This window comes from Palaemon carinicauda, chromosome 19 (genome assembly GCF_036898095.1).
Source record: "Palaemon carinicauda isolate YSFRI2023 chromosome 19, ASM3689809v2, whole genome shotgun sequence".
Classification (NCBI taxonomy): Eukaryota; Metazoa; Arthropoda; class Malacostraca; order Decapoda; family Palaemonidae; genus Palaemon; species Palaemon carinicauda.
Window position 1 is genome coordinate 19,861,930 of NC_090743.1, and position 12,931 is coordinate 19,874,860.

At 38.4% G+C, this 12,931-nt stretch overlaps 1 pseudogene; it reads left to right on the forward strand.

The window, feature by feature from the left end:
- Positions 1–107: 107 nt before the first annotated feature.
- On the forward strand, positions 108–5,469 carry LOC137658160 (uncharacterized; annotated as a pseudogene).
- Positions 5,470–12,931: the final 7,462 nt, after the last annotated feature.

Consider the following 12,931-nt stretch of genomic DNA (forward strand, 5'->3'; position numbering starts at 1 on the left):
AAGCACTGCAATGTGATCGATGTAGCTACTGGCAGCATCGGACCTGTGGAAGTGGGATCACCCGGGAGCAATACAGGGCTGCTGTTAAAGAAGGTTATATTGACTGGATGTGTCACATGTGTATTCAAGAAAATCAGAGTCCGGGGGAAACTTGTGTAGTTTCGAGCGCAAACACTGAATATTTTGAGGATGCAGTGGCAATGAGTAATGTGAATACCAAGAGTCTAGATTCAATTGAAGGTGGAGTGTCAAATATCAGTGGTGCTTCTTCAATTGAGGATCCTACGCCAATGGTAATGTCTCCCTCAAGGGAGACAGTAACATATGAAAAGATTGAATCATCTTCACAAAGAGATAAATCGAAACTTATTGACAGCACCGGCTACTCCTACACACTAAAAAGAAAAAATAACGTGAGTACAGTGAACCCTCGTTTATCGCGGTAGATAGGTTCCAGACGCGGGCGCGATAGGTGAAAATCCGCGAAGTAGTGACATATTTACCTATTTATTTAACATGTATATTCGGACTTTTAAAACCTTCCCTTGTACGTAGTACTGTTAACAAACTACCCTTTAATGTACAGAACACTTAATGCATGTACTACAGTACCCTAAACTAAAACAGGCACAAATATTAAAGGCGATTTTATATCATGCGTTTCCTAAACACCTAAAAAGCACGATAAAAAATGGCAACCAATGTTTTGTTTACGATTATCTCTGATCATAATGAAGAAACAAACTCATTTAGTGTACTGTACACATATATGTATAGGTTAGTTTTTGCATCGATTATATTGATGTATACAGTATATTGATTTTGTTATTACCAATGTTTTACTTAATTTTCCTTAGGACTTCCAAATGAAATGTTTTTCTTTATGACGCCGCCTGAAACGATGGCGTCATAAAGTACGCTCAGTAAACAACCACGCTCAGAACAAAGAAGGCATTTAACGCGCATGATGAAAGTGATAAATAATGATATTTACAGTAAAAGCTTTTAGAAAATATGTTATTACAAATATTATTTACCGTATCTATATAAAATCATACAGTACATACTGTACGTAGCAAAGCAGGAAAACAATTTACGAGAGAGAGAGAGAGAGAGAGAGAGAGAGAGAGAGAGAGAGAGAGAGAGAGAGAGAGAGAGAGAGAGAGAGAGATTGTTTTACGTACGTAAATGTAAATTTTAAACCAAAAAAATATGATAGGCTTTTAAAACCTTCCCTTTAACTTAATGCATACAGTACTAAACTACAAAACAGGCACAAATATTAAAATGTTTAAGTAAAAAATAAAGATTGTTACTGTACTCACCACGAAAGAAGTTCAAGAAAAACTTGAATGATGATGGCGATGAATTTGCTGCACAGTAGAAATGATGATGATGAAGCTGATGATGTCTTCTACTGTGCAGCCAATAATAGTATTTTACGTCTCTTCAGACGGAGGTGTCTTTTCCTGGGACACCTCTTCAACTTCTTCCTGAGACACTTCTTCAATTTCTTCTGAGGGCATTGTGATCGGAAGTTGCTGCCGCTGCTTCTTTTTTCGCAAGAGCATCCTGTAGGGAGCCATGTGTTCATCGATCTTGGTGCAGAATTGTACAGAACGAACCATATCCTCGTCCCACTCTTGCGACATTTCTTTCACCTCATTCGCAAGTTTGCAGAGCTTGGCAAGCCGTTCTAATGTTAAGACCGTTTCTTCGACATTTTCTTGGATCTCTTCCTGTGTTTCACTGTCTTCACTGCCCGATTTCGTCAGGTCTTCGAGGTCTGCGGCCACGTAACTCCTACTGTCTTTTAACATAGTATCGAGAAGCGTCACCTTCTCAGCAATCGTCATCATCTTTCGGTGCTGTTTAGGCTCACTACCAGCCTTAGTAGAAGCAGAAGGCTTGGGAGGCATTGTACAGAAGGGTTTAACAGAAAGTTCAACAAAAAGTTCAACTTGAAACAGTCACGCACAGCACAGATTAAAGTTCACAATTAACAACGTCAACACAGCGATACAGCGGGAGACAAAGTGACCGCGGAATGAGATGCTGCGGGTTGGAGAAGCGGTCAAAACACCAATCTGAGGCTAGATTACAAAACTTGAGTTCTGATTCGTCATCTATCAGCGCTTGAACCAGTCACAACCCGTCTTACAGTACTATGATGCGTTGGTTACCTACTCATAGAAGATGCCCCGCGCATACTGAACGTACGTAGATTTAGTACAATACCGTAATAATAATAAATAATGATAATAATACTGTACAGTAATAATAATAATAATGATAATAATAATAACAATAATAATTTTATTAACAACAACAATAATAATAATAATAACAATAATAATACAGCTTTACGTACGCTATTTTACGCCTCTCTCTCTCTCTCTCTCTCTCTCTCGTACGCTTATTCGAAATGTGATTTTTGCAACAAAGAATATTATTGGATGCAGTACTACGTACGTATACATACAAAAGATTCATGGAAAAGAAGCATATCCATTACAGTACACACCATTCTAATATGGTATGACTGCATCTGATTTGCGTTTCATGTTCGATTTAATTTTACTTCGTACTGTATACAGTACTGAATTATCGTATGATCACACTCTCTTTTCGTGTTTTATTTCTTTCTGTGCTTAATTATATGTCATATGTAATGCAATGAACAATCAGTAAGAGCAGATATTACTAATTACAGTATTAATGGAATTATAGGTAACGAAATATCGTATTTGGGGTCTTCAGATATTGCGGTATTTTCGAAATTTCCGGAAAATCCGCGATATGTATATATATATGGGTTATGGAAAAACCCCGCGAAGTGGTGAATCCGCGATTGTCGAACCGCGAAGTAGCGAGGGTTCACTGTATTCATTGGCGGTGTGTGGTTAGAAACAAAAAAATCTCATGCATGGCGGCAGTAAAAGAAGTGGGTAACACTTTTATTAGAGGGCATGCTGAACACTGCCATCCACCTGAGACCAGCTGTGCTGTAAAAAGTAAGGTGTGTACACCCGTGAAGCAAAGGTAATGGAAGACGTCTTTCGGCCTGCTTCTGATATTGTTGACGAGGTACTTCGGGAGCAAGTAAATCCTACCTTTCCTGTTTCATGTCTACCGGCTCCATTTAATCTTGCTAGGCAGGGAAATCGTAAACGACCTCGATTTCGAAATTAGCGATGCCCACATTCCTGAACACTTTTTGCAACGGGACATTACTGTCGGAGAAAGACGGCATTTGATATTTGCCACAGATGATCAACTTAAGTTACTATCTAAAGCGAAGCAGTGGTATGCTGATGCTACTTTTAAAATAGTACGCAAACCATTTGCACAACTGTTCAGCATCCATGCATTTGTGAAATATGATGGGCAATTGAAGCAAGTTCCCCTTTTGTTTGCGCTTATGTCAGGAAAAAGGCGCAGAGACTACAAAAAAGTTCTTGGTAAATGTGTAGGAGAGCTCCGCGCTCGATTTAAAAGTTTCTAAAAGTAGAAAACGAAAGAAAACAGTAAATTAGAGCTACAGTTACCTTGAAACTGAGATAATCCTCCTACAACCACCTAACTCTTACACAGAAAATGTAAGCATAAACCTACTACTACAATTATGGGGGACCCCAGTGGGAAGCGGGGTTTTTGGGTGGGGGGAGGAGGAGAAAAGTGATTTTTCGGGGCACTACCGAACCTAATACAACTACCTACCCTACCCTGGGGGCCATGTACCCCTACCTAGGCCTACCGGGGGGGGGGGGGGGGCTCCGCCCCCCCTGCGACCCCCCCTTAAGGCCACAGTAATTTTCAGGGCACCACCGAACATAAGACACCCACCTAACCTAGCCTATGGGGCCCTGTACCCCTACCTAGGCCTACCAGGGGGGGGGGGGTCCGCCCCCCCTGCGACCCCCCCTTAAGGCCACATTGAGTTTCAGTTCAAACGAAACAAATTCAAATTTAAACGCCTTTTGCAAAAAAAGGAACACAAACTTCAAATTAGTCTCAATATCTAACTTACCTTTGAAACAACACTAAAAAATTGCACCTCCTCTTCCTTTTCCCACGAGTAACCACACTACGATCACACCGGAATGCTAATTTGTTGTAATCTATACGGCACACATTTTCACAATTAGGGCACTTTCTCTGCCAAAATCAAACCATGACGTTGAGCAAATGCAATTAGCAAATCAACTTTCCCTGAATAATGTACACAAAAATCCCCATAAGAAATAAAGCAATTGTCACAAGTGACACAGTCGGAACGGAATGAAGGTCCTGCTAATTGCTCCATACTTCACGGCAAAATGAGCTTTTCAGTTTGAAGGGAGATCCGAGACGTGCAAAAATATTCCTCCGCGGAACTTCACGTAAACTGTGGTAACTGGTGGAAAAATAGCAGGGATAAGTGAAGTAATAAGTGTCAGCATTGGCTAGATTTGTAAAAACCGCCATGATTGGTTTTCAAACAGTGTGACGTCAAGAAAACACCTGTTATTGGTTAGAATAGCATTGAGAACTAGTCTGCCATACGCAGTAAGGCGGTGAAACAGCTCATTTTAGCCAAGATATCACACAGTAAACAAAAACAAACACTTAGAAAAAATCCAAGTGAAACATAACTATACACACGAATATCTTCGTTAAATAGAAGCTGCTCATATATTGACTATTATATAAGCGTTCTATATGATATAATAGTGAATTGTAGGTGTTTAAATTCTTCAAGATCTTCCGCGGAGCTCTCCTACACATTTACCAAGTTCTTTGTGAAATAAGAGAACTGATAGGTGGGCATGCCCTTAAAGCTGAAGAAGTTTTAATTGACTTTGAAGGCAGTGTATGGCGTGCTATTCCCGACATTTTACCAAATGTTACGATCCATGGTTGTGCTTTCCACTGGGGCCAGGCTGTATGGAGGAAAGTGCAAGAATTAGGCCTTCAAAGTTCTTACACAAACGACGTCGGCACTTACAAGTTTTTAAGGCAGTTGTTGTCGCTCCCATATATGCCACAGGAACATATAGAAGAACTTTTTATCAGGTTTTATAGGAAAGCTGCAGGGGTGAATGAACTCATAAGCCTTTTAAATTACGTGAAAAAGACGTGGATCAATTCTGCAATATGGCCTCCTCACACGTGCACCAGTGCGTCTTCGGTCGGAGCATCAGAACAAATAATGATGTTGTGGGATGGCATAACAGAATAAACTTAAAGGCAAGGAAAGGAAACTTAAATATTTATTTACTTTTAAAGCTCCTACATGATGAGGCACACATAGTTAATTTACAGGTGCGGCTGCTGCCAGAAGGGAAGGTTTTGAGAAACCAGCAACATAAGTATAATAAACATCACGGCCAACTTGTAAAACTATGGGACGAATATAATAATAATGAAAGATCAGCCAGACAATTACTGAAGCCAGTCTCTTATCATATTGCTGTCTATGTTTCGTAATATGTACATTATTATTTTTAGAAGCTTTTAGCAATGTGCTTTACTTTTTATTATTATATTATTTATAAAGACTACTCTCTATTTTCAAACTGTTTTTACTTACCTCGGAGATTTATTTACAAAGTTACTTGGAAAGAGATAAACAAGACTTCTCAGGTCTGATCTCGAAATAGAACAAAACATAAAAGAAAATAACACACTATAATATAAACTAGCTTTAATAAGATAAATTTGGATGTGGGCCGAGTTGGTATATAGAGGGCCGAGCTGGTAGTGGGCCGAGATGGCAATGGACCGAGTTGGTAGTTACAATGGGCCGACTTGGCGATGGGACGAGTTGGACTACAATCTTTAAAATAACTCTCGGCGAAGAGCTGGGATCTCGTTAGGTTTTCGTATCCTGAAATTTTATTCGTATACTGGGGCATAAAAATCTTCTAATCACTTTTCGTATCCTGAATTTTTCGTAAGCAGAACCTTTTGTATCCAGAGGTATCACTGTACCCCCCTCCAAATTTGAACACCCTATTACTATCTGTGGTCTCTACTAACAACCTATCCTCCTCACTCAATGTACTCAAATAACCCTGAAGCCATGTTTTACCACAAACGGTACTTGAACATGCACTGTCTAAAACAGCACAGCTACCCGCCTCAATCCCAAATCTTGCAATCTCGGATTTATCAAATCCCGTGAACAACACTATACTCTCATCAGCACTAGCACTCACTCCACTCTCATTACTAACTTCATCAGACCCTTCACCCTGACTAGTTGTGTGTACACAGTTTAATCTTTCCCAACTATCTGGGCAGTCTTTCACAAAATGTCTAAAAGAACCGCAACTTTTGCAAGTTAAAGGTCGACCATCTGGTCCAGTTGGGTTCACAGGCTTCTCCCCACGCTTGCCAAAACCAGAGTATCTACTTACACCCCTGCCACGCCCAGTCTTTGTGTCACCATGCCATGGTCTAAAATTCCTTTGTTCAGAAGCTATATAGGTCGGTTCTAACTTAATAACCTCCGAATCCTGGCTAAGCCTATTCCCTCCACATATTCCCTCACCTATGAATTTTTTTTTGAGATCTCTTGGCCTGCTCATACAATGTGCTTTTCTCTTGATAATCCCTAACACCATCAACACCCTTTAGCGTATCCAAGCTTAGATTCTCAAAAACTTTCTCCCTCAAATTAAAATCACCAGTCTCGGGCAAACTCAAAGCCAACACAATACCCCGTTTCTCCTCTTTAACATCTGTTACCACTTGCCAAGCCTCTACTTTCTTAAACAGAGAATAATTCTTATCTCTCCTAAATTGTGGAAGTGGAATTTTATCAGTCGCCATCTCAACACAATAATACAGTTAAGCCTAAGTAACCTAAATCACAAAAAATCTGTTCACTTAACACCTTAACACTACAGCAAACAACCTCACAATACAACAACACAATTAGACCTAGCCCAGCCTAACCTCAACCATGAAATCAACACCAATGCAACCAGCTCAGGTCTATAAGGCTAGCACCACAAAACTCAATATCCACACTTTAAATAATTAGGCTATACACTATTCGCACAATGGTCCACTTTATGAAACAATCCTCCACAGAAATGCAGCTAAAAATAAGGCACTCCGAATTTCTTCATCAGGCCATCCCGTGGTCGAACGTTGCTCTGCTACCATTGATTGAGGGTATACTCACAGTATATTGCTGGTCGACCTGTCCCGGGAGCGCTCCCAATGTGACACCTTGATCCACGCTAATGAGTGACCACTGACGTGACTGACCGTCACCACCTGCTCTCCAACCCAACCCCCGGCCTCACCTCTCCACCACCACCACACACGACCGACACTTCAAACCACCGAACAAACAACCCACAAAGTTGCAAACACAGTGGTCTGGGTGGAATTTGCTGCCTATGCGTTAAGCTCCGCTACTTGCTTTTCCAATTCATCAATTTTTGCCTCTTGTGCACTCAAAGCATGGTCCCATACTCTCAATTGCTTCTCCAATTATAAAATAACTTACCTGTTTTGGCTTCAACGCAGTATGAGCATACCCAAATAAAGTTTAAAACTCCTTTATCACTGATGCGTATCACTATAGACACATTTCTTATAAAAGTACCTCTTGCAATCACAAGCTATCTTTTTTGCGTCTCTGTCCATGGTCTGGCATTTACGACAGTACACGTGGTCAGGGACAGACATGATGTACTATACAGAGAAAAATATTAAGTGGAAAGAAATGATTTTCTCACACACCAAGGCCCGCCTGAACAGACCTTTAGTGTCTGATGGAGGGCGAGAAATAAACCCCTTAAAGTAAAAGTATTTTTTCACTTTAGTCTCCATGAGATCAACTAATATCTTTGCCAATGGTTTTAAAAATGAGAAATAAAGTTAAAAACACGACTCTGGCCGAGTAGTGAAATATGTCTTCGCTCTGTGACACCTGTGACCGATTTCTGCCGCTGTGACGGGATGTACACAAAAGCAAACACCCTCCCATCCCAACACCCTTGGATCACTAACAGACAAATTATCCCAATACACAAAATTTCCCCTTACATTTACGTCAACTGGATTACTGAACAGAGGGAACAGTAAAACGAAACAACCTTAAAACTATGTTTCTAACGAACAACCGCATCAAAAATCACACTTATCACTAATCAAACTTGTCACTAAAACAGACAAATATAACTAAAACAAGACAATATTTTGAATACATATAAGGGTGCGTGTGGGTACAGAACACCAATAAAAAGAAAAAACATTATCGTTTTACGAAACCCAACACCGACAGTTCACGCAGTCCCAAAAGAACATACTAAAGACTAAAATAAACCACTTACACTAAAACTCCAACCATATTCCATAACCCAGCAAAAAAAATATCACAACTTAGTACATTACTCTGAATCTTAACCTACTGTAAATGAAAAAAAAAAAATTCAAATAAACCCACAATAAATACAAAACTTAAAAACTAAAATTCACTTCAACCACAAATATAAACGTAAATATCATATGTATGTTTCTGAGTGGACACCTTCGTCCACACAAGGGCCAACAGTTTTTCATATCCCAGAACCACAATTCCGCAGCAAACGGAACACTGGCAAATATCTCTACACAACTGCATTAATTGATCTGGGAATTGGACGTTACCTTCATCATCATCATCATCATCATCATCATCAATAATAATAATAAATTCTTTCAACCGGGCTGGATCGTTACGGCATCGATATCATCCAGATCAATCCAATAAGGTCCTTAAACAGAATTCAGGTCAGCAACAATTTATCAGCATTCAAAACTTTATCTCTCCAAAGGAGTACAAAGGAGGAATTACGGACTGGAAAAAAAAAGAAAAAAAAATAATAATAACACGAACCCTCCTAGCTAACTTATCTGTCGCACTATAATCAAAGATAAATAAACTTTCGATCATTTACAATTGATAAAGATAAATAAAACGCTGTACTTACGCTTATAAAAAATATCACTTCCAGGATGGTCAATGAACAATAAGAAAAAAAATCTAGCATTCGGGACAATTGACTCCTGCTGCAGTCAAATAGAAAAAAAAAAAACATTCATCCAACACATTCACCACCGCCCTAATCTAGCTATAAAAAAGGAAAACAAACAACCTCAATTATACCAAGTCTTTCCTACTACATACAAACAATCATTACACAACCTACCTCTCGCTCGGTGGCGTGCGCGGACACACACACACATACCCACGCGCGCACTCTCTCTCGCGCTCTGGATTTGGCAAAACCAAAGCAAATAAAAAATAAAATTAATCCTCCACGCCGCCTAAAAACGTTTGTTCCAAAGAATCACCCAATTCGTCTTAAGTTACCTTTAGAAATTTAATAAGATTTGATGATAAAATTCTACCAACAGGAGGCATGTTATAAATTTTCATAGTATGTCATGGGCACAAAAATTCAGGCTTCCCTAAGTGGAACAATCGAGAATTCAACTTGGTGACAGGCAAAAACCTTATTTATGTGGGTAAAAATAAACTACCTACATAGAAGATAACAGTGAAGTTAAGAGGGATTTATTAGATTTATGCAATATTGCCGAAAAATGATAATTCCCCCTTCATTTGAACAGACGACAGACCATTAATACTTAAACTACAATCTTAGACTAGCAGCAAATCTTAAAACCTGAACAAACTTCACCCAATACCAGATGCCAGAAACCCATGTTCAGATTTTATTCAAATCACCCTAAAATTTTGTGAAAAATATCATTTAAATAATTTAGTTAACTTTAACCACACTTCAAGATTTACTGTCCCAATAGTTATATGAGAGAGAGAGAGAGAGAGAGAGAGAGAGAGAGAGAGAGAGAGAGAGAGAGAGAGAGAGAGAGAGAGAGAGCGCAGATTCCATGTGCGTTTATAAAACAAAGGCCAGTATAATAATATCCTTTTCAAATCCTACACAGAAACCGTTTATTGACATGGACATTTAAAATAAACTATTACAACTATCCTTAAATAAAACTGGACAAAGATTGACAAACTAATTTACTAGACCCGTTATAAGCAACACACAAGTGAACTGGTTGCGCAAAATATTTTTAAAGCTTATACTAACTACTACTTTGCTTTCGTTTATCTGAACATTAAGTAAACCCTGAAAAATTAAACGCAATTTATTGGTGGAGGAATTTCACAACACTAAATAGCAATTTTAAGCCTTCCAATACTGTACATTAATACTAAGTCCATTTATTAAAATTTATTAACTAATGCCATAGTACAGTACGGAAAAATCTAATATATAATTTCAAGGGATACTTCTCCATTGGCGGGGTTGTTTCAGGATATACCTACCTCATAAATCACAAACAACTTACAACTTGAATGCGTTTGTTCCGGAGGTAAAATAAGTTTGAGATTAACCGGAATGGACCTAGTATCCGGGCGCAGCTCTTGTTTCCGAAATCTTAGAAATTTAACATTGTAAAATTTGCATTAAAATTGTAGATAATACCTAATACATCCTGATACTAGATATTCAACTGCGATACAGACAAGGATATATATAGGGCATATATGCTGTAAATTAATTTTAGTAAGATGTACTTGCCCAAGTAAAAGACACACATCTACTCAACAAAGGTTTGTAACCAAGAAAACTTCTAAACGTCGATGGAGTATAATTAAACCATCTTCTGTCCTTGGGGCTGTTCGCAGTGAACTGAAAACTGGCAACAATTTAAATATTGGCGAAAGGAGATCAGTTACTACTATTATAATCTTACATCTTACTCGACCTTGCTTACGCTATTGGAGTGGTAACTAGCGATATTTGAAATGACCCTATTTAGTATATCAAGCTAGCTGCCAAAGCTACTCTCGGAGTTTTACTCTTGCGCGAAAGTTTTGGCAATACAACTTATATTTCCAAATTTTAAGACTGGTCCAATATCACCGATTTTTAATTACGATTTATCTATCAATTATAGCTTTCTGTATTTACAGTCTCCTGTTGTGTAATATAATCCCGCTTTTGCAGAGGAATACCAGATTTCTGTACTGACAAAATGAGAAGTACCGCATTTAAAGAAATTCTCAAGCAGGGTTTAACTCAATCAACAGTTTCTTTTTAATACAATATTTGGGCATGCAAGTATTGCAGCGCAGGTCAACAGCATTCATTTTAATATAAAAATATTACTCAAGTCATTATTTCAATTAACGTAAGAGGCTTAAAAACGATCGCAACTTTCTAAGACAAGAGCTTTTAAGTGAATCACAGTTTATGCGTATTTGGCATACACTATTTTAAGCCACTTTCGATTAGTTAGTTCCTAGACCTTTGCTAATAAACTTCAGCCAATTAGCCAAGACCCATGGCCCTGGGCGAAAATTTCAGAAGACTTAACTAGGATAAATTATGCATCATGCCTCAGGATGCAGTTAAAACAAAGTAAATCGAGAGAATTTAGGCCAGTGATGAATTATTGTATAGTATTGCCAAAAAACAGGAATTTAAAAATGCAATGACTTTTTGAGGGATTAAATAAAAGTAACCAACCCGTATGAACGATCAAACCAAAGATTCTTGCCCCTTCTGGTGAATAATCAAAATTTCTCATAACCAACCAGCAACTTACAGGCTATCACAGAGATATGGGAAAACCAAAGAGTCCCAAGAGTATACAATTAGCTTCCACTAGCTACAACCCTATATAGTTTTGAAAAGCAGGATGCGCTAAGCCCAAGGGCTCCAATAGGTTTACTAATGTCTAAAGTGTCATCATGAGAAGCATGTTAGTTTCCCAATCCTCCTTAATTACTATGTATAATTATAAACTTTTATGTATAATCAGATTTTTTTTTTTTTTTTTTTTTTGTAAACCTAAGTATGTAGAGCATACAGAGGATACAATTACATGCTAGTGTCTTCGGAAAGAATGGTCAATTCAAATCCAAAAATTAATCTTAACAGTATCTATTAAAGGTACGTTTACAACTGTGGCTTACAAGAAAGCATGGCGTTTACGCATGATATGTCCATTGGATTGATTAGGCTGTATACTTTACTTTGACGGCTCCTTTTCCGGTCCCATACAGCAGGGGAACCCCACTCTCTACAGGACCTCCACTGTCGCTTTACCTTGTTCGTTCAGAGTAACGTTTCATGTCACGTATTGTTCATTTACTATTAAATCGTCACTATTATAAGACTCATGAAATAAAAAAGTTGTTTCCTCTTGAAAACCTTAATGTCTCCAATCATTCGGATGTCTCGAGGGAGCTTATTATATAGCCCGACATTGGCCCAGCTTAGAATACCAATTTAAAACTAGGTACTTAAGGCTAGGGAAGCCATTCAGCACTCAAGTTTATACCTAAGTTACACTGAGGTAAAAGTTAAGAGGTCGGGCAGCAAGATTAAGAAAAGCAAGAAGGGAAGTGAAAGGATAAACTAACTATATTAGGGACCGAAGGAACACTGCAAATATCCTTGAAACGCCTACAGAACAGTGTTAGGTGCACTGACAGCACTATTCCACACTCTATAGGAAGCATGATGCGTTGAGACAAGACACTAATGACACTTGTCAAATTGTGCTGCATAACCACGACCTTATATTACGTAAATTAAGCGCTAAAGCATTATATTTATGTCAATTTGTCAATACTCTGGAGTTATAAAACTTCGCTGATTTAAATGTGTAGGACTTAGATCTTAGCCACAGCAAGTGGAGGAACTATAGTGAGGTTGTCATAAAAGCGGATCATATAAATTGAAGCAAAACTAGATCAGAAATTACGAGGATCGGGACCAGATAAGTCTCAAATTTTAAGACAAAAGTGGTACATGTATCTGCGAGTCGTGTAAGGTTTCAACCATTCAAAACAATCCATAATCTTCAATCGATACAATACAGCTCCCCAATATACATGTTT